The sequence below is a fragment of the Cetorhinus maximus genome, chromosome 25 (genome assembly GCF_964194155.1).
Source record: "Cetorhinus maximus chromosome 25, sCetMax3.hap1.1, whole genome shotgun sequence".
In the NCBI taxonomy this organism is placed as follows: domain Eukaryota; kingdom Metazoa; phylum Chordata; class Chondrichthyes; order Lamniformes; family Cetorhinidae; genus Cetorhinus; species Cetorhinus maximus.
This window is the reverse complement of record NC_135903.1, coordinates 45304248-45325799: the sequence shown is the minus strand read 5'-3', so window position 1 is coordinate 45325799 and position 21552 is coordinate 45304248. Positions and strand designations below refer to the sequence as shown.

The 21552-nt window shown below is 45.9% G+C and overlaps 1 long non-coding RNA gene across 1 annotated transcript; it reads left to right on the top strand.

The window, feature by feature from the left end:
• Nucleotides 1–361: 361 nt before the first annotated feature.
• LOC144667777 (uncharacterized) lies at nt 362–18251 on the top strand. Its single transcript, XR_013573373.1, has 2 exons — nt 362–441; nt 17958–18251. It is a non-coding gene; the product is annotated as an uncharacterized LOC144667777 (long non-coding RNA).
• The last annotated feature ends 3301 nt before the right edge of the window (nt 18252–21552 follow it).

Genomic DNA, 21552 nt, shown 5'->3' with positions numbered 1-21552 from the left:
TAAAGTCAATGTGAATCCTAAGTTAATTGTCCAGAGCATCTTAAATCTTAAACATAGTCAAACTTTATACCTTGAGTAAGCATACTTCATTGCTTGGTCATACTACACGACAATTTCTAAATAGAAACATATCACCTTACCTAAAACAACGTGAGCAAAATCTTGTGCCGGCAATAGGGGTCTTGGCCATCAGCTGGTGACCCATCAAGGACCCCCCCCCATCATCTCTTTCTGGGAATGCCCACTGGTAGAATGTCCCAAACAGGCAGTTGACAGGTCAGCAGCAGGCCTTTCCCGAGGATCAGGACCCAGGGGACAGAAGTCCCGCCTACCAAAAGCTAGCAGCCAATCAGAGGTAGCTCTTCAGAGTGGCAGCATCACCAGGGCGGCAGTGGCTGTTGCAGGACGACAACCACACGTGCCCTGAGACCTAGGCCACAGGTAAGTGATGGTGGGAGGAGGTTCATGGAGTGGGGATGTAGGGGAGTTGGCAGCAAGGACAAGGCAGTGACCCTCAGTGGCACCTACCCCAACCCCTTCCCAACGCCAGATCCCTCAGGCACTTAGTGCATTTGAATGAGGAAACTGAATAGAAGCCAGCAGGCAAATACACCAGGGTTTACTTGTCATGCTCCCCACATGGCAACCCTCCTGCCTACCATTGGGTTAATAGCAGAAGCAGCAGTATGAGGCCCTTAGGCGGGCATTAATTGCCTACTTAAGGGCATTGATTGATGGTGGGGCAGGAAGGTCTACCATGAACCTCCCGCCATGACTTAATTGGGGTGGAGGTGGGAAGTTGAAGGGTCCTCACACACCACCCTTCTGTCCAATTAAATGCCTCCTGCCGCCAAACTCATCGTGGGGGAAGGTACAAGATTCTGCCATGTGTATGGGTTGAAGTGAAGAATAAGGGAGTGGAAGGTGGTCAATTCAGGGCATGCTATTTGCTGCTCCATTATCTCTATGGGGTGTTTGGTTGTGGATTGACTTTTAAGGCAGAAAGCTAGCAGAAGGTATATTTGCCCCAATTACATGTTAAATATAGAATGGTAGATAAACAAAACAATATGTAAAGAGATTTTAAAACTGGAGGGAGTAATTTCTTTGGGGTTTCATATATTTATACCCACACATTCTGCTATCATCCTGGTAAATCTTCTTCGCATCTTCTCCAGTACCTCTATCATTTTTATAAGTTGGTGACCAGAACTGCATACAGTACTGTAAGTGTGGTCTAACCAAGGTTCGATGCTTCCCTACTTTTCAATTCTACCCCTCTAGAAAAAAAGCCTAGTGCTTGATTTGCCTGTTTTATGGCCTTGCTAACCTGTGGTGCGACTTTTAATGATTGGTGTATTTGTACTCTGAGATCCCTTTGTTCTTCTACCCGACTTAGACTTTCATCTTCCAAGTAATAACTGACCTCCTTATTCTTCCTACCAAAATGTACTACCTCACATTTATCTGAGCTAAACTTCATTTGCCAATTATTTGCCCTTTCTGTAAGTTTATTAATGTCCTCCTGTAATTTATTGCAGTCCTCCATAGTGTTGGCTATCTCCCCTCCAAATCTGGTGCCATCTGCAAATTTAGTAATTGTGTTTTTGATTCCAAAATCCAAATTGTTAATGTAAATTGTGAACAGCAGTAGTCCCAGCACTGATCCTTGCGGAATACCATTTCCTGCATTCTGCCACTCTAAATAACTACCCTTTATTCCCACTCTCTGCTTTCTGTCTTGAAACCAACTAGCAATCCATTCTGCTCCTTGTCCTGACTCCACATTCTCTAACCATATTCATTAGTCCATTATGAGACACCTTATCGAAGGCCTTGTGTATATCTAGATAAATTACATCTACCTTAGTCTATTCTCTCTGTTACCTCCTCAAAAAATTCAAAAAGGTTGGTCAAGCAAGACTTTCCCTTTTGAAATCCATGCAGACTATTCATTATTATATTCCTCATTTCTAGATCATCTTCTATTCTCTCCTTTAGTAAAGATTCCATTAATTTTCCTCCTACGTACCCACCCACAGCACAGGAGGCCATTCAACCCATCTAATTCATGCTAGCTCTCTGTAAGAGAAACTCAGCTAGTACCACACCCCTACTTTTTTATATAGGCCTGTAAATTTTATGAAAGCCACAATTGAATCTGTCTCCCCCATTCTCTCAGGCAACACGCTCCAGATCGTAACCATTCACTGTAAAGTTTTTCCTCATGTCGCCTTTGGTTCATTTGCTAATCACTTTAAATCCGTGCCCTCCAGTTCTCAACCCTTCCACCAATCTGAACTACCATCCCCCTATCTAATCTGTCTGCACCCCTTTCAATTTTGAATGCCTCTATTAAATCTCCTCTCAACCTTCTCTTTTCCAAAAACAGCCCCTCTTTCTCCAATCTAGCCACGGAACTGAAATTGCTCATACCTGGAACCATTCTCATCAATCTTTTTGGCAACCTCTTTAATGCCTTCACATCCTTGCTAGTGTGTGATGCCCAGAATTGGACACAATACCAGTGTTTTGTAGAGGTTCTTCCTAATTTCCTAGATTTTGTACTCTATGCCTTGATAAAGGCCAGAATACTATACTTCTTCTTAACCACATTCTCAACCTGCCCTGACACTTTTAATGATTTTTTGCGAATATACCACCAAGTCCCTCTCTGCTTCAAGGTGAGGGTCAGGAGGTTTAGCGGGGATGTGAGGAAAAACTTTTTTACCCAGAGGGTGGTGACGGTCTGGAATGCGCTGCCTGGGAGGGTGGTGGAGGCGGGTTGCCTCACATCCTTTAAAAAGTACCTGGATGAGCACTTGGCACGTCATAACATTCAAGGCTATGGGCCAAGTGCTGGTAAATGGGATTAGGTAGGTAGATCAGGTGTTTCTCATGTGTCAGTGCAGACTCGATGGGCCAAAGGGCCTCTTTCTGCACAGTGTGATTCTGTGATTCTGCACCCACATTAGAATTCTACCCTTTATTTTATATTATCTCTCCTTGTTCTTGCTTCTAAAATATATCAATTAGCTTTTTTCTCCATTCCACCAATCTGTCCATAAAAGCATTCGACAAGGTACCACATAAATTGGATGGGCACTTGATGAAGTTAACTTGTAGGGTTATGGCAATAGAATAGGGAAATGGGATTGATTCAATTGCTTTACAGAGAGCCAGCATGGAGTCATTGGGCAGAATGGCTGCTTCCTGTGACATAATCACTCAATGTGCAGAATAATGGTCCGGGTGGGACACCCATCCAACAGCTGGAAAACCAGGCAGCCTGATCGCACTTAATCCCAATTCAGAACCTACTGTTCAGCATCAGGGTTCCTGGCTCCTGTGAGGGGAATTGTTAGAGGGCGGATGTCCCACCTCCAAGAACTGCTAGCCAATCAAAGGCCAGTAGCTCTCCAGTATTGGCAGCACTGGGCCACTGCTGGTTTTGCAGTGTAACCTAAACCCGGAATCACAGTGGAGACCCCAGGAAAAAAAACGTAAGTAAGGTGTGTTTGTTGGGCTTCCCTATTAGTATTTAGTAAGGTTTACAAGCAGTAGTAAAGCTCATTGAGAGTGTTAGGGTCAATTAATTATAAATTAATTAAGAAAATAATAAATTAATTAACCACATAACAAAGTTGGCAGGGTAGATGCTGTGTTGCGGCTGCGGAATGTAGAACCTCCTGGAAACCAGTGTGATCCAGGGCAAACACGTCTGCAGTGAGTGTCTACAGCTTGGTACCAATGACATAGATAGGACTAGGAAAGAGATTCTGCCTATGAGCAGCTAAGAGCTAAATTAAAAAGCAGAATCTCAAAGGTAATAATCTCTGGATTATTACTATAAAACCACAAGACATAGGAGCATTCGGCCCATCGAGTCTGCTCCGCCATTCAATCATGGCTGATAAGTTTCTCAACCCCATTCTCCCGCCTTCTCCCCGTAACCTTTGATCCCCTTACCAATCAAGAACCTATCTATCTCTATTACCTGAGCTACGAGCAAATTGGCGTAGAGTAAATAAGATTAGAGAGACGAATGCATTGCTCAAAGATTGGTATGGGAGAAATGGAGTTTTGATTCAAAGGGCACTGGCACCAGTACTGGGGAAAGTCAGAGCAGTACCACTGGGACAGTCTTCATCTGAACCATACTAGGATTAACGTTTTGGGAGTCATAAAACTAGGGTGGTAGAGAGGGCTTTAAACTAAATAGTGGAGGCGAGGGATCATGTGAGAAGAGATGTGGTAAATCAAAGGGAAACAATGAGATAATAGAGCAGGGTAGCAATTTGGGTAAAGATAACCAGAGTGTGACAGGAAGGGACAGAGAATACAAACTGAAGATCAGCATATAAGGCCAGACATTGCAAAAATGTAAAAAGACAAAGTTAAAGGCTCTGTTTCTGAATGCGAACAGCATTCGTAAGAAAATGGGGGAATTGTTAGCACAAATAGAAATAAATATGTATGTATGTATGACCTGATAGCCATCACAGAGGCATAGTTGCAAGGTGACCAAGGGTGGGACCTGAATATTGAAGGGTATTTGACATTTCAAAAAAGTAGGAAGCAAGCAAAAGGTGGTGGAATAGTTCTGTTAAATAAAGATGTCATTAGTACAGTTGTGAGAGATGACCTTGGCTCTTAACTGCAGAATCAGTTTTGGTAGAGATAAGAATTAGGAAAGGTAAGAGGTCACTTGTTGGAGTAGCTTATAGGCCCCCTAACAGTATTTACACTGTAGGACAGAGTATACAGTAAGAAATAAATGGGCCGTGTAAGAACGGTATTGCAATAATCATGGGTGACTTTAATCTACTTATGGGTTGGAAGAATCAGATAGGCAAAGGTAGCCTGGAAAATGAGTTCATTGTGTATTCGCTGTAATTTCTTAGAGCAGTATGTTCTAGAGCCAACCAGAGAGCAGGTTATTCTAGATCTGGTAATGAGCAATCAGACAGGATTGATCAATAACCTCATGGTAAAGGAGCATTTAGGTGACATCGATCATAACATGTTAGAATCCCATGTTCAGTTTGAAGGAGTGAAGTGTGGTTCTAACACTAGTGTTTTAAACCTGAAAAAAGCTAATTATAAGAGTATGAAAGCAGAGCTAGCTTAAGAGAGCTGGGAAGCGAGTTGAAATGTAGATATACAGTGGCAGACTTTTAAGGAGATATTTAATAACTCTCAGCAAAGATTTATTTCAATGAGAAAGAAAGACTCTTTGAGAAAGATGCATCATCGATGGCTAAATAAAGAAGTTAAGGATTGTGCCAAATTGAAAGAAACATCGGGCGGAATTTTCCACGTCCACTGGCATCGGGCCTGTTTGGCGGTGTGAGGGGACAATATGACAAGAAGGCCAAAAATTGGTTTCAAGATGTCGTGAAACCGGTTTGCAATCGCCCACGCTGCACGTCAATAGCGGGCCACATTTCCCACTGTCGGACATCAGGAACTTCATTGTAACACAGCTGCATATCATCATAAGCCTGGCTGACTGGAATCAACCCCCAACACTGGATCATCCGAGCACATCGGTGTGATTGCACGGTGACATGTTTCACAACAGCATATATAAGGCTACACTTCGAGGGGAACTTGGAGGTGAGTGCACAGTAATATTGCACAGCACTCACGAGGGTCGTCTGTTGGACCCCAAGGTTGAGGTGCCGTGCATTCAGGCGAGGGCACAGGCAAGTCGCTTTTTCCTGTCTGGCTGAGAGTGCAGTGCCGGGGCAAGGACTGCCCTGCAGCTGAAGGTAGTGCACAAGCATGTGCAGTGGGTGTGGGTGGTGGAGGGAAGCAGCCACACATTCAGGAAACCTTATATAAAGTGACCTTTCCTCCGCAGCTGAGACGGTTCAGATGCAGCTACATTGAGAAGCTTGGAGTCGGGCCTCTAGCTTATCTGTCCACTCAAGCAATGCAGAGGCATGAAAGTGCCACCAAGTGCTCCAGAGCTTTTCACCCCTCGGGCACAGACTGCAAACTAATGAGCCTTTTAGTGGACTGCAGAACAATTGGACGCCTGCGCACATTGTATAATCTTCTTGCTAAAGCTGCCATGGAGCAGTCACTGGTGCCCGCATCACAGCCCCTCGCAATGTCATCACCCTGGTGGTTCAAGCTAACAGGGCAGCCTTGCAGTGGCGGGTTAGGAGAATGCCTGTGCCTGAGCTGAGAGCACAGCCTGCAGTCCAATGGGCAAAGCTGCTGCCAATCAGTCAGGTGGAGTGGGGAGGAGGTGGGTGGGGTTTCGGGCAGCCATGCAGCACAGTAAACTCTGGCCATCCAAGTGGTGGCCAGCACTCTCTGGCATGTGTTAAGGGGCCTTCAGACATAACCAATATAGATTCTTAGAACATGCAAACTAACCCATGCATCTCTCGCTTTCATCCTGCAGGAGGAATACATTGGGGTCATGGAGCCTGGTGACATAGCTGTATGCCTCATTGCTTACAGAGAGGGAGACGAAGAAGAGAACGACGGGGCACCTGGATGTGTGAGGGAGGAGCAGCGGCCTCAGGAAGAAGGGGCAGCTGGGGCTCCCGCACATGCCACTGAAGAGCCACAGCGAGCTGTTGCTGGTTGGCGCCTAGCGCCTAGCTAGACCCAGGGTTTATATACGCCGCTTTTCATTCCTGTAGATGACCAAGAACCAGTGCTGCTGAAGACTGCGCATGTCCAGGGAACTGGTCAGTCACATCTGCCACCTGCTGCAGGATTTGGTGCCACGGGGACATGAAGGGCACCCACTGCCAGTGGCTGTGAAAGTCATTGCGGCGCTCAAATTTTAAGTCAGTGGCTCCTTTCAGGGCTCCACAGGTGACATCTAAGGGGTATCACAAGCCTCCACGTACAGGTGGTCACGGATGCCATCTTCTTGAGAGTACACAGCTTTGTGCATTTCACCCGGGACTAGGACAGCCAGGATGCAAGAGCGATTGGATTAGCCCAGATCTCAGGTTTCCCACAGGTGCAGGATGCGATCGACTACACTCACGTGGCACTTTGATCTCCGTGGCAACAAGCGGTCAACTGCAGGGCCTTCCACTCGCTGAATGTTCGGCTGGCTTACAACCACCACAAACACATCCTGCACATCTGTGCTCGGTTCCCAGTGAGTGTCCACAACTCCAACATTCTCAGTACGTCTCAGATCGTTGACATCTTCCAGGGTCCACAGAGGCTGCAGGGATGGCTCCTCGGGGACAAGTGTTACCCACAGAGGCCGTGGCTGATGACACCCGTGCGGCGGCCTCGGGCTGCAGCAGAGAGAAGGTACAACAAGGCTCTTGCTGCAACTCACACCTTGGTGGAGCAAAGCATCAGGATGTTGAAAATCAGGTTCCAGTGTCTGGACCGGTCTGGTGGAGCCCTGCAATATAGTCCACAGAGGGTGTCACACATCGTCATCGTCTGCTGCACCCTTTACAACCTGGCGCTGAAACGGGGAGAGCAGCTGACTGAGGAGATGGAGGAGCTGTATGTTTCCTCTGAGGAGGATGTCGACAGGGATGAGGATGAGGAGGTCCTCGAAGGTAAGGATATCAGCAATGAGGCCATCACACTGGCCAGATGAGGCGGGCGCGTTCGGGAGGCCCTCACAGCTACCAGATTCATTGAGGATGTTGATGACATACATGAGGAGATCCCATAGATCCTCACATTGCATCTGTGAATGTTTGTCACCAGTCTGGCTTATTGCAGCGCATATACTCTCCGTGATAAGGCTCCTGTCATGGGGACGCAGTGGAGGCCTTAATAGTCGCTAGATTCCTGGAGGATGATGACAACATGCAGTGAGGACACTCCAAAGATCCTCACATAACCCGTGTGAAAGTCTGACTCCTGTCTGGCTGAGGGCAGCTCGCTTGCGCTCTGTGATCAGGGTCATATCGTGGAAACGCAGCCATGAAACTTTGAATACACCTGATCATTTGTCAGCCTTCAGCAGCTGAGCCCTTCAGGAGCTGGTGCACAGTGTCACTGTTCACAGATGCTGAGGTGTCAGCCTTACGTCAAAGGTGCTGAGAGCACACAGAGAGAATGAGGGAACTCTGTGTCACCTGCCGACTACATTCTAGCAGCAATGACCAGCACCACCGAGGTGCAGGCATCAGTAATGTGTCCAGGGAGTGTGAGGCTGGACCATCACTGTGGTCTGAAGGCTGCACAGAGCACAGGGAACAGGCCCTGGACTGAGATACCTGCCTTTATCATGTGCAGAAAGGTTTCACATCTGAGTGACACGAACACAGCTCATAAGAACAAGGAGCCATAGGCAGGGAGATATTCTTGGGAGTTTATTGATAATAATGAACAGTATGTACAGGTGATTAACACCAGTGCCCAGGCTGTGCAATTACATCATCTTAACCACCCGGTGCTGAGGGGGGCCGGGAGGGAGGAGGACCTCCTCGTGAACCTGCTCCTGGGCCTGGCCAAGTTGGCCATTAACAGGTCCAGGCAGTGGGCGATCAAGGGGGTGGTCCTACCCGACTGTTTAGACCTCTTCCGCGGCTACGTTCGCGGCCGGGTGTCCCTGGAGAGGGAGCGTTGACGGGCAGAGGGGTCTGGGTGAACAGGTTCACAAGTCACTGAAAGTGGCAACGCAGGTGGATAAGGTAGTCAGGAAGGCATATGGCATGCTTGCCTTCATCAGCAGGGGTATTGAGTATAAAAGCTGGGAAGTCATGCTGCGGCTGTATAGAACCTTGGTTAGGCCACACTTGGAATATTGCGTGCAATTCTGGTCACCACATTACCAGAAGGATATGGAGGTGTTGGAGAGGGTGTAGAGGAGGTTTACCAGGATGCGGCCTGGTCTGGAGGTTATTAGCTATGAGGAGAGGTTGGAGAAACTCGGATTGTTCTCACTAGAGCGACGGAGATTGAGGGGCGACTTGATAGAAGTTTACAAAATTATGAGTGGCATGGACAGAGTAGATAGTCAGAAGCTTTTTCCCAGGGTGGAAGAGTCAATTACTAGGGGACTTAGATTTAAGGTGAGAGGAGAAAACTTTAGAGGAGATGTTCGGGGCAAGTTTTTTATGCAGAGGATAGTGTCTGGAATTCGCTGCCAGAGGAGGTGGTGGAAGCAGGTACGATAGTGGTGTTTAAGTGGCAACTTGACAAATACATGAGTAGGACGGGAATAGAGGGATACAGACCCCGGAAGTGCAAAATGTTTTAGTTGACGGGCAATATGATCGGCGCAGGCTTGGAGGGCCAAAGGGCCTGTTCCTGTGCTGTACTTTTCTTTGTTTTTGTTTGATTCTGAAAGAGTTACATCTTCTTAAGCTTCCTAAGCCTGCTGCAATGTCTTAGTGCTCCCCGGACATCCACAGCAGAGATGGAGGCAGCCGGCTGACTGTGACGTACTGTCTGTGATGACCTTGGTGGGTGTCTTCTGGAGGGCACCGGCCTGCTTCCAAGGTTCTGCTGTGTGACAGTGGCACCCTCCTTGGCCTGTGGAGCTGGAGCTGCTGGTGTCACAGGAAGAGGGCGATTCGGATGGGCCAGACACTCTCAGAGTGGATGGCCCCTGGGTGTGCACCTGCTGATCCTCCTCCCTATGGGCCCCTAGCTGACTCCGTGAGGAGAAGAGGAAGTTGGAGTGAGATCAAGTTGCCCTACACCCCTCTCACATTGAAACTGCTGGAGGCCAACTATGGTGTTAGCAATGGAATTGAGCCCATGCAGCAGCGCAGGACTGATGTCCTGGACCAAGGTCTCCATGGCAGCCGCCATCCTACCAGTGTTGACATTGGCATACCAGTGCTATCACCTCAGACTGAAGATGAACAGACTCCTCCATCGTGCCTTGCAATCTGAGGAGTGCAGCGGACATCCCTTCCTGATGTTCCCGAGCTTGTCTTTGCAGCTCCAGCAACTGTGACATGACCGAGTCCAGAGGCTCATCATTTGACTCGGACTCAGCAACGTGCTGGTCTCCAGCAGCCCTCCTGCTCCAAACTCCTATGTTCCTATGTTTGTATCCTGTAGGGGAGGGGTATTGATTGAAAAGGCAGAGTCCAGGGTCATACTCCGGGTCCCTCTGTTCCAGCTGAATGGTGAGACCATCGGGTACAGAGTGCCCAACAAGGAGGAACAACCCCAAACCTACCCATCAAGGTTAAGTACCAGTGGCAGTAAGATGAGGCCCTTTGAGTATGAGTCTGCAACTATGAGATACCATTCTTGATTGTACATGAATAAATTGGCTCCCACAGTATGCCATGGTCTGGATGGTACTTTAGGAGCCATCATCTCGTCTTTCTCCTGTGTCTTTCTGTACTTCTGGCATACATCGCATGTATACACCATATTTTCAATGTCTTTGTATATGCCTACCCGGTACACAGCTGATCTGGCTCTGAGCTTATACTTCTCCATTCCCATGTGGTCTTCACATATCTTCTGGAGAGTTCTTCCTGCATCATTTTGGGTATAATAATTCTGGATCTGGCTAGCAGAAAACAATATTCCAGTGAGGTGTCATTTCTGATAGACCAGTACTGTGGCTCTGTTTGCTACACCTTATCAGGCCATTCTGGATGGCCTGAGAAAATATAGCAAACACATTTGGAGTTTGGTGAGTGAGGGAGTTCAGTGAAGAGGGAAGGAGGTGGTATTTTTATTTTCTACCTTTGCCCAGAAAGAAGAGTGGCAGCCTTGGTAAGTAGGACCTGGTGAGTATTTCTGTCATTAATATTCTCCAAACTAGAGGGAGTAAAAGTAAAAGGAGTATTGAAGGACAAGTCATGGCAGGGCACATTGAATGCTCTTCCTCTGTGATGTGGGAAGACAGGGACATTTCCAGTGTCCATGGCAACCATGTGTGTAGGAAGTATCTCCAGTTGCAGCTACTCAAAAACCGCATTTCGGAGCTGGAGCTGTGACTGGAATCACTCTGGAGCATCCGCAAGGATGAGATCTTCGTGGATAGCACATACAGTGGGGTGGTCATGCCGCAGGTAAAGAGTGCACAGGCAGAAAGGGAATGGGTGACCGCCAGACAGATTAAAAGCGCTGGCAGGTAGTGCAGGAGTGCCCTGGGTCCATCTTTCTCTCCAACAGATTTTCCGTTTTGGATACTACTGGGAGAAGATGGTTTCTCACGGGAATGCAGCAACAGGCAGGTCCATGGCACCACGAGTGGCTCAGCTGCACAGGGAGGAGAAAAAAGAGTGGGAGAACAATAGTGATAGGGGATTCTATCATAAGGGAAACAGATAGATGTTTCTGCAGCTGTAGACATGATACCAGAATACCTTGCCTCCCTGGCGCCAGGGTCAAGCAGCTGCAGGACATTCTGAAGGGGGAGGGTGAACAGCCAGAGGTCTTGGTGCATATCGGTACCAATGACATTGGTAAAAAGAGGGAAGAGGTCCTGCAAGCAGAATATAGGGAGCTAGGAAATAAATTGAAAAGCAGGACTTACTTACTCAGGATTACTTCCAGTGCCACAAGGTAGCGAGATCAGGAATAGGAGAATAGACCAGATGGATGCATGGCTGGAGAGATGGTGTAGGAGGGAGGGATTTAGATTCCTGAGGTATTGGGACCGATTCTGGAGAAGAAGGGACATGTGCAAGCTGGATGGATTACACCCCAGCAGGACTGGGACCAATATCCTTGCAGGGGTATTCACTAGTACTGTGAGAGAGGGTTTAAACTAGATTGGCAGGGGGATGGGAACCTGAGCAGGAGACACAAGAAAGGGAAATGAAGACAAGAATGAAAAGTGGAAAAGTAGAAAGCAAAAGTGGAAGGCAGAGGAAACCAGGGCTAGCAGAAAATAGGGCCATAGTACAAAAAAAATGTGTAAAAATGTTAAAAAGACAAGTTTAAAGGCACTGCATCTGAATGCATGGAGTATTCGCAATAAGGTAGACAAATTAACAATGCGAATAGATGTAAACGGGTACGATAGGATTGCGCTTATGGAGACATGGCTGAAGGGTAACCAAGACTGGGAACTGAATATCCAAGGGTATTCAATATTTAAGATGGCAGGCAAAAAGTAAAAAGAGGCAGGGTGGTGTTGTTAGTTAAGGATGAAATCAGTGCGATAGTGAGAGAGGTTATTGGCTCAGAAAATCTAGATGCAGAATCGGTCTGGGTGGAGCTAAGAAGCAACAAGGGGTGGAAAACATTAGTGGGAGTTGTCTATAGGCCTCCAAACAGTAGTGATAAGGTAGGGGGCGTCATTAAACAGGAAATTAGAGATGCATGTAACAAGGGTGCTACTGTAATCATGGTGACTTTAATCTACATATAGACCGAACACACCAAGTTAGAAATAATACTGTGGCGGATGAATTCCTGGAGTGTGGACATTTTTAGACCAATACATCGAGGAACCAACTAGGGAACAGGCTATCCTAGATTTGGTATTGTGCAATGAGAAGGGGTTAATTAATTATTGTGTGCGGTCCTGTAGGGTACAGTAACCATAACATGATAGAATTCTTCATTAGAATGGAAAGTGAAGTAACCTTATCTGAAACAATGGTCCTAAATCCAAATGAAGGAAACTATGAAGGTATGAGGTGTGATAAAAGCAAAGTACTGCAAATGCTGGGAATATGAAATAAAAACAGAAAATGCTGGAAAAACTCAGCCGGTCTGACAGCATCTGCGGAGAGAGAAACAGAGAGAACTTTGAGTCCACATAACTCTTCTTCAGAGCTAAAGAGAAGTGAAAATGTGATGGAATTTATACTGTATAAGGCTATGAGGTGTGAGTTGGCTAAAATAGATTATGGGACTTCATTAAGAGATGGGTAGGCAATGGCTAATATTTAAGGAACAAATGTACGCATTGCAACAATTATACATTCCTTTCTGGTGCAAAAACACGACAGGAAAAGTGGTCCAGCCATGGCTAACAAAAGAAATTAAGGAGATTATTAGATTCAAAGAGGAGTCATATAAAGGTGCTAGAAAAAGTAGCAAGCCTGGGGATCGAGAGCAGTTTAGAATTCGGCAAAGGAGGACCAAGAGATTGATTAAGTGGGGAAAATAGAGTATGAGAGTAAACTTGCAAGGAACATAAAAGTGGACTGTAAAATCTGTAAATGTAACAAATAAATGTAATAAATAAATAAATGTAACAAATAAATGTAATATAAGAAAAGATTAGTGAAGACAAATGTAGGTCCCATACAGTCCAAACGGGAGAATTTATAATAGAGAACAAGGAAATGGCAGAGCAATTAAACAACTACTTTAGTTCTGTCTTCAAGGAGGAAGACACAAATAACCTCCCAGAAATACTAGGGAACCAAAAGTTTAGTGAGAAGGAGGAATTGAAAGAAATTAGTATTACTAAAGAAATAATGCTAGAGAAATTAATGGGACTGAAAGCCAATAAATCCCCAGGGTCTGATAATCTACATCCCAGGGTACCAAAGGTGGCAGCCATGGAAATAGTGGATGTGTTGGTTGTCATCTTCCAAAATTCTGTAGATTCTGGAACAGTGCTCGTAAATTGGAGGGTGACAAATGTAACCCCACTATTTAAAAAAGGTGGGAGGAAGAAAACAGGGAATTACAAACCTGTTAGCCTAACATCAGCAGTAGGGAAAATGCTAGAGTCTATTATAAAGGGTGTGGTAACAGGACACTTAGAAAATATCAACGGGATCAGACAAAGTCACATGGATTTATGAAGGGAAATCATGTTTGACAAACCTACTGGAGTTTTTTGAGGACATAAAAACCAGCATAGATAAGGGAGAGTCAGTGGATGTGGTGTATTGGGGTTTTCAGAAAATTTTTGATAAAGTCCCACATAAGAGGTTAGTGAGTAAAATTAAAGCACATGGGATTGGGGGTAATCTATTGGCATGGATTGAGAATGGGTTAGCAGACAGTAAACAGAATAGGACTCAATGGGTCAGTTTTGGAGTGGCAGGTGGTGACTAGTGGGCTACCACGGGGGTCAGTGCTTGGGCCCCAGCTATTCATAATATATATCAATGATTTGGGTGAGGGAGCCAAATGTAATATTTCCAAGTTTGCTGATGACATGAAACTCGGTGGGAATGTGAGTAGTGAGGAGGATGTTAAGAGGCTTCAAGATGATTTATACAAGTTGAGTGGGCAAATACATGGCAGGTGCAGTACTATGTGGATAGATTTGAAGTTACCCACTTCAGTTGGAAGAACAGGATGGCAGAGTATTATTTAAATGGTGATAGATTGGGAAATGTTGTACAAAGGGACCTGGGTGTCCTTGTACACCAACCACTGAAAGCAAGCATGAAGGTGCAGCAAGCAGTTAAGAAGGCAAATGGTATGTTGGCCTTCATTGTGAGAGGACTTGAGTACAGGAGCAAGGATGTCTTACTGCAGGGCTACAGGGCGTCGGTGAGACCATACCTGGAGTATTGTGTGCAATTTTGGTCTCCTTACCTAAGAAAGGATATATTTGCCATAGATGGAGTGCAGCAAAGGTTCATTAGACTGATTTCTGGGATGGCAGGATTGTTGTATGAGGAGAAATTGAGTTGACAAGGCCTGTAATTACTGGGGTTTGGAAGAATGCGAAAGGATCTAATTGAAATATATAAAATTCTGTCAGGGCTGGACAGACTGGATGCAGGGATGATGTTTCCTCTGGCTGTGGGGGCCTAGACTGAGGCCTCACAGTCTCAGGAGACGGGGTAGACCATTTATGGCTGAAATGAGGAGAAATTTCTTCACTCGGTGGTGAACCTGTGGAATTCTCCACCACAAAAGGCTATGGAGGCCAAGTCATTGAATGTATTCAAGAAGGAAATAAAGAGATTCCTAGACTCTAAAGGTGTGAAGGGGTTTGGGGAGCAAGCGGGAGTGTGGCGTTAAGATATAGGATCAGGCTTGATCATATTAAATGACGGAGCAGGCTTGAAGGGCCGAATGACCTATACCTGCTCCTATTTTCTATGTTTTTACCACTTGTTGTGAAAGCATCTGTAACTCTTCCTCTTTGCTGGTCTCATCTCTAATTTGACTCAGTTTTGGTGGTGTTACATTCATTAGATGATGGATTTTTATATCTTGTGTTTCTCCTGTGACGACAGCTGAGATAGAGTATCTGTCAGCACCATTTCTCTTCCTGGCCTGTATTTCAGAGTGAAATTGTAACTATGAAGCTACAAGAGTAACCTCAGTAGTCTTGATGGTGCTTTACACAGATTTTTCTTGTAGATCTGCTCCAGTGGACGATGATCACTCTTCACTATGAACTTTCTCCTGTTGAGTTATGTGTAGAATTTCTCACATCCATACACGACTGCCAAAAGTTCTCTTTCTATGTTGGCATATCTGGTCTCAGCTGATGTTAAGGCTTTGGAAGTGAATGCTATCAGTTTTCCCTCTTGTACAAGGGTCGTTTACAGTCCTTTTTGTAGAAGCATCGACTTGCAGAGTGACAGGTTTCTCCCTGTTGTGATATGACAGACTTGTCTCCTTGCATACTATGTATTTGTGTTTGCTGAAATTCCTCGTGTGACTCTGACCACTGGTACTCAACATCTTCTCTCATAGATTTCCTCTTATGTTCTGACATGTGAGGTAGGAGACATCTCATACACTGGATAAAGCCAAGGAAACTTCTATTTTTTGTCTCTTGGAGCTTCCATCTCAAAGATAAATGTGACTTTTCCAGGTCTTGGCATGACTCTGTCAAAGATAGTGGGCATGATCTTTTTCATACGCCACAGATCTGGACACCTTCAGCTATGCCAATTGCTCCTTTACATCCCCTGTATATCTCATCCACTTACTGCTGGACACACCCTGGCTTAAGGTGAAACGTAGATCTAGGAACTTGTAACTGGCCAAAAGGTGTGTTGAGTGTTATCAACAGGGAAGCTTCCTCATCAAGTTTCACATTCCAGTAGCAATTCCCAGCATCGAGTTTGCTAAAAACTTTTGACCGTATGCAAACAAAGTTGATGGTAAATGAATTATCAGAGACAGAGCAACAGGGCAAATGAGAGGGAAAAGAAACCAAAACATCCATGTCCTGGGAGATGACGATGAGCTTGAGGAACTGTTCACCTACTTGAAATGGATGTGACAGTTCCCAGAGAATAGAAATTCACACAATCATTCAGATCAAGGAGAGGGTGAGAGATGATAAATCTAAAGCTGAAGCTTGATGCTGGAGCACAGAGTAACATCATCCCGCTCAGTGAGCGGGTATCCCACCCCTGCTGGGTGTGATATCTTCCAGTGTCGGACTGGGGTAAGTGATCCCTCTTTATTACTTGACTAAGATATTTGGGATCCAGGCAAATTTGTAGCTATCCATTTGTCTTCCCTCTCACCACAATGGAAAGTACCCAATCTGTAGGCTCTGTGACTCTGGCTATCATTTTCTTTTCTTCCATTTCTCAAACTCTCTTTCAAACTTCCCTTTTAGTTCTGTTGGTACTTTACATGGAGGATGAATCACTGGTTTCATCACTGGATTAATACTGATGTGATACTCAATATCTTCAAAGCATCCAACTGCCTCATCAAAACACTCTGGGTACATTTGTCCCAGGTTTTTCTTGCTTCTGACCAGGGGGTGCTTTTCAATGGGTGTACTACCTTCAATCCTCAGTGCCACCTCCTTTATCTTATAGTTTACTGAGATCAGCTGCAGCTCTTCACATCTGCTCAACCCCAGGATAGCAGACCCATCTCATTCAGTGAAGTAAAACATCCAGTTAACATCTTTCCCTTTGCATGTCCCTCTGATTTGGGCTGTTACTGGTTGTCGAATCTCAGTTCCCTCGTGTGCTGATACATGACATTGCTCAGTTTCAGAACATCTTTCCTTAGGTAACCATTTTCTTTCAAATTTTCTGGAAAGATCTTCAGGTATAGTCTAAGCGGGATGATGTTACTCTGTGCTCCAGCATCAAGCTTCCGCTTTAGATTTATCATCTCTCACCCTCTCCCTGATCTGAACGGTTGTGTGAATTTCTATTCTCTGGTAACTGTCACATCCATTTCATGTAGGTGAACGGTTCCTCAAGCACATCGTCATCTCCCAGGACATGGATGTTTTGGTTTCTTTTCCCTCTCATTTGTCCTGTTGCTCTGTCCCAGATAATTCATTTACCATCAACTTTGTTTGCACATCTGCAAGGTGGGGTGAGGGGGTTTGAGGTGGTAGAGTGAAATTGGGTTTAAAGTTCTCAGAAGGTTTAATTGTATATCGATGAGCCACTGGTTGCCTTGGACATGCCTGGGTTTTTTAGGAATGGAGGTGGGCCTTTTAATCTGTCTGATCTGGAATCAATCCACCTCCACTCCCACCTCAAGCCTGCCACTGGTAAGCCCCAAACCACTTAGGGCCTGTACCCTAGGAGATCCCGCCTGTTGGCAGTCTCGAGACGAAAGTAGGATCACAGTCGCTCAACTCCTGTCTCCGACATGAAAATCTGGCCCAAAATGTCAAACTTACCTGCTTGGCCCAAAATCTAACTCTAGGTTTGGATTCATGTGTCACTAACTCTGCCTCTGTAGGGGAGCTGACTCCATCCATGTCAGAGAGCTGACCTCATCTCTGATGACCTCAGACTCAATCTGCATATTTAAAGTCACACTCCACTCCTTACAACGAGTGTCCTGCTCACCTGCTAAAAGTGCAGGTTAATATGGGGGCACACTGGGGATGAGTGGGATTGGCTGGAGTAATTGCCACAGTTTCCATTAGCCTAAAGCGGGGACAGGATTTCCCTCGATTTCTTCAGTTTCTCATGGGTGGATTAGTTTAAAGTTATCCCTTTGAGACTTACTGGTGATTATAGACCTCCTACTGAACAATAGCGACAGCTCTGTATACAGAGAATTGTTAACCTCAAATGTTTAATTTTATCTTTGATCATCCCCTGGCTCAGAGCACAGGCTGCACCTTTAGAATTTACATTACATCTGTTGTGTTGTTGCAGATTTTTTGGGTGGGGCCCTTGCTCGGAGGAGTCTTGGCTGCAATTGTGTACAATTTATTGTTGAGGCCAAAGAGGATTGGGTGCAGAGACTGTCTGAACGCATTGAAGACTGATCACAAAGTAGAATTCAACATGGAATCACAGCCTTCAACTTAAATGTTGTTCCTGCAGTTACTGAACTGTAAAATAATCATGTGGCTGGAAATGAGGCAGTGTCACATATAATGCTTTTTTACATAATTACATTGTTAAAATTGGTCAACTTTGTAAATAAACACCAGGTCTTTGACTTTCTATGTCATACATTTCATTTAAAATGTATTTGAGCATTTGACATTTCTGCCACTGTGCTGAGCGAATAGAGAGAGACATTGTGGAAACATTCTGACTTTTCCCTGTACCATGTAATAAAATAAAATCCAGGAATCCAGTTGTGTCAATAATTCAACCAAGATTTCATCAGAGTAAAAGCAAAACACTGCAGATATTGGAAATCTGGGAAAAAAACAGAAAACGCTGGAAAAACTCAGCAGGTCTGGCAACATCTGTGGAGAGAGAAACAGAGTTAACGTTTCAAGTCCGTATGACTTGAAGGGGAATCGGGGAAAACTCTCCACTGGTTGGAGTCATACCGGGCACAAATTAAGATGGTTGTGGTTGCTGGAGGTCAGTCATCTCAGCTCCAGGACATCACTGCAGGAGTTCCTCAGAGTTGTCCTTACTAACATCTGGTGGCTATTGCCAAAATTGGGAGAGCTGTCTCACAGACTAGTCAAGCAACAGCGTGACATAGTCATCCTCACGGAATCATACCTTACAGATAACGTCCCAGACACCACCATCATCATATCTGGGTATGTCCTGTCCCACCGGCAGGACAGGCCCAGCAGAGGTGGCGGCACAGCAGCATACGGTTGGGAGGGAGTTGTCCTGGGAGTCCTCAATATCGGCTCCAGACCCCATGAAGTCTCATGACATCAGGTTAAACATGGGCAAGGAAACCTCCTGCTGATTACCACGTATCACCCTCCCTCAGCTGATGAATCAGTACTGCTCCATGTTGAACACCACTTGGAGGAAGCACTGAGGGTGGCAAGGGTGCAGAATGTACTCTTGGTGGGGGATTTCAATGTCCATCATCCAGGGTGGCTCGGTAGCGCCACTACAGACCAAGCTGGCCAAGTCCTAAATGACATAGCTGCTAGACTGGTGGTGAGGGAACCAACAAGAAGAAAAAACATACTTGACCTCATCCTCACCAACCTGCCTACCGCAGATGCATCTGTCCATGACAGTATCGGTAGGAGCGACCACCGCACGATCATTGTGGAGACGAAATCCCGCCTTCACATTGAGGATACCCTCCATCGTGTTGGTGTCACTACCACCATGCTAAATGGGATAGATTTCAAACAGATGTAGCAACTCAAGACTGGGCATCCATGAGGCGCTGTGGGAGATCAGCAGCAGCATAATTGTACTCGAACAAAATCTGTAACCTCATGACCTGGCATATCCCCCGCTCTACCATTACCATCAAGCCAGGGGATCAACCCTGGTTCAATGAAGAGTGCAGGAGGGCATGCCAGGAGCAGCACCAGGCATACCTAAAAATGAGGTGTCAACCTGGTGAAGCTATAACACAGAACTAACTACTTGTGTGCCAAACAGCATAAGCAGGAAGTGATAGACAGGTCTAAGCGATCCCACAATCAACAGATCAGACTTAAGGTCTGCAGTCCTGCCACATCTAGTCGTGAATGGTGGTGGACAATTAAACAACTCACTGGAGGAGGAGGCTCCACAAATATCCCCATCCTCAATGAGGCAGAAGCCCAGCACATTAGTGCAAAAGATAAGGCTAAAGCATTTGCTACAATCTTCAGCCAGAAGTGCCAAGTGGATGATCCATCTCGGTCTCCTCCGGAGGTCCCCAGCATCACAGATGCCAGTCTTCAGCCAATTCGATTCACTCCACATGATATCAAGGAATGGCTGAAGGCACTGGATATTGCAAAGGCTTTGGGCCTTGACAATATTCCGGCAATAGTACTGAAGACCTTCAGTACTGGAGAACTTGCCGCGCCCCTAGCCAAGCTGTTCCAGTACAGCTACAACACTGGCATCTACCTGGCTATGTGGAAAATCACCCAGGTATGTCCTGTACACAAAAGCAGGACAAATCTAATCCAGCCAATTACTGCCCATCAGTCTACTCTCGATCATCACTAAAGTAATGGAAGAGGTCATCAACGGTGCTATCAAGTGGCAACTGCTTAGCAATAACCTGATCAATGATGCCCAGTTTGCGTTCCGCCAGGGCCACTCAGTTCCTGACCTCATTACAGCCTTGGTTCAAACATGGACAAAAGAGCTGAACTCCCGAGGTGAGGTGAGAGTGACTGCCCTTGACATCAAGGCAGCATTTGACCGAGTGTGGCATCAAGGAGCCCTAGCAAACTGGAGTCAATGGGAATCAGACGGAAAACTCTCCACTGGTTGGAGTCATACCTAGCACAAAGCAAGCTGGTTGTAGTTGTTGGAGGTCAGTCAGCTCAGCTCCAGGACATCACTGCAGGAGTTCCTCATGGTAGTGTCCTCAGCCCAAAAATCTTCAGCTGCTTCATCAATGACCTTCCTTCCATCATAAGGTCAGAAGTGGGGATGTTCACTGATGATTGCACAATGTTCAACACCATTTGCGACTCCTCAGACACTGAAGCAGTCCATGTCCAAATGCAGCAAGACCTGGACAATATCCAGGTTTGGGCTGACAAGTGGCAAGTAACATTTGTGCCACACGAATGCCAGGCAATGACCATCTCCAACAAGAGGGAATATAACCACCGTCCCTTGATGTTCAATGGTAATACCATCACTGAACCCCCACTGTCAACATCCTGGGGTTTACCATTGACCAGAAACAGAACTGGACTAGGACTAAATACTGTAGCTACAAGAGCAGGTCAGAAGTTGGGAATTCTGCAGAGAGTAACTCATCTCCCCACTCCTCATTGGCACCCATCCACCACCTTCAACACCCACTCCCTCTGCCACCGATATACAGTGGCAGCAGTGTGTACCATCTACAAGGTACACTGCAGAAATTCACCAAGGCTCCCTCGACAGCACCTTCTAAACTCACAACCACTACCATTTAGAAGGACATGGGCAGCAGATACATGGGAACATCACCACCTTCAAGTTCCCCTCCAGGCTACACACCATCCTGACTTGCAAATATATCACCGTTCCTTCACTGTCACTGGGTCAAAATCCTGGAACTCCCTCCCTAACAACACTGTAGGTGTACCTACACCACATGGACTGCAGCGGTTCAAGAAGGCAGCTCACCACCACCTTCTCAAGGTCAGTTAGGGATTGGCAATAAAAATGCGGGTCTAGCCAGCGACGCCCATATCCCATGAAAGAATAAAAAAGGATGGAGGGCAGGAGAGATGAAATGACAAAAGTTTTCATGGTACAAAAGGCAAAGGGATTGGTAATGTGTAAAATAATGAAGCTAAAAATGTGTTTCGATGAATGGCTCGAAAGCAGCTATTCGATTGCAAAGTAAAGGAAGAAACGAGAAGAA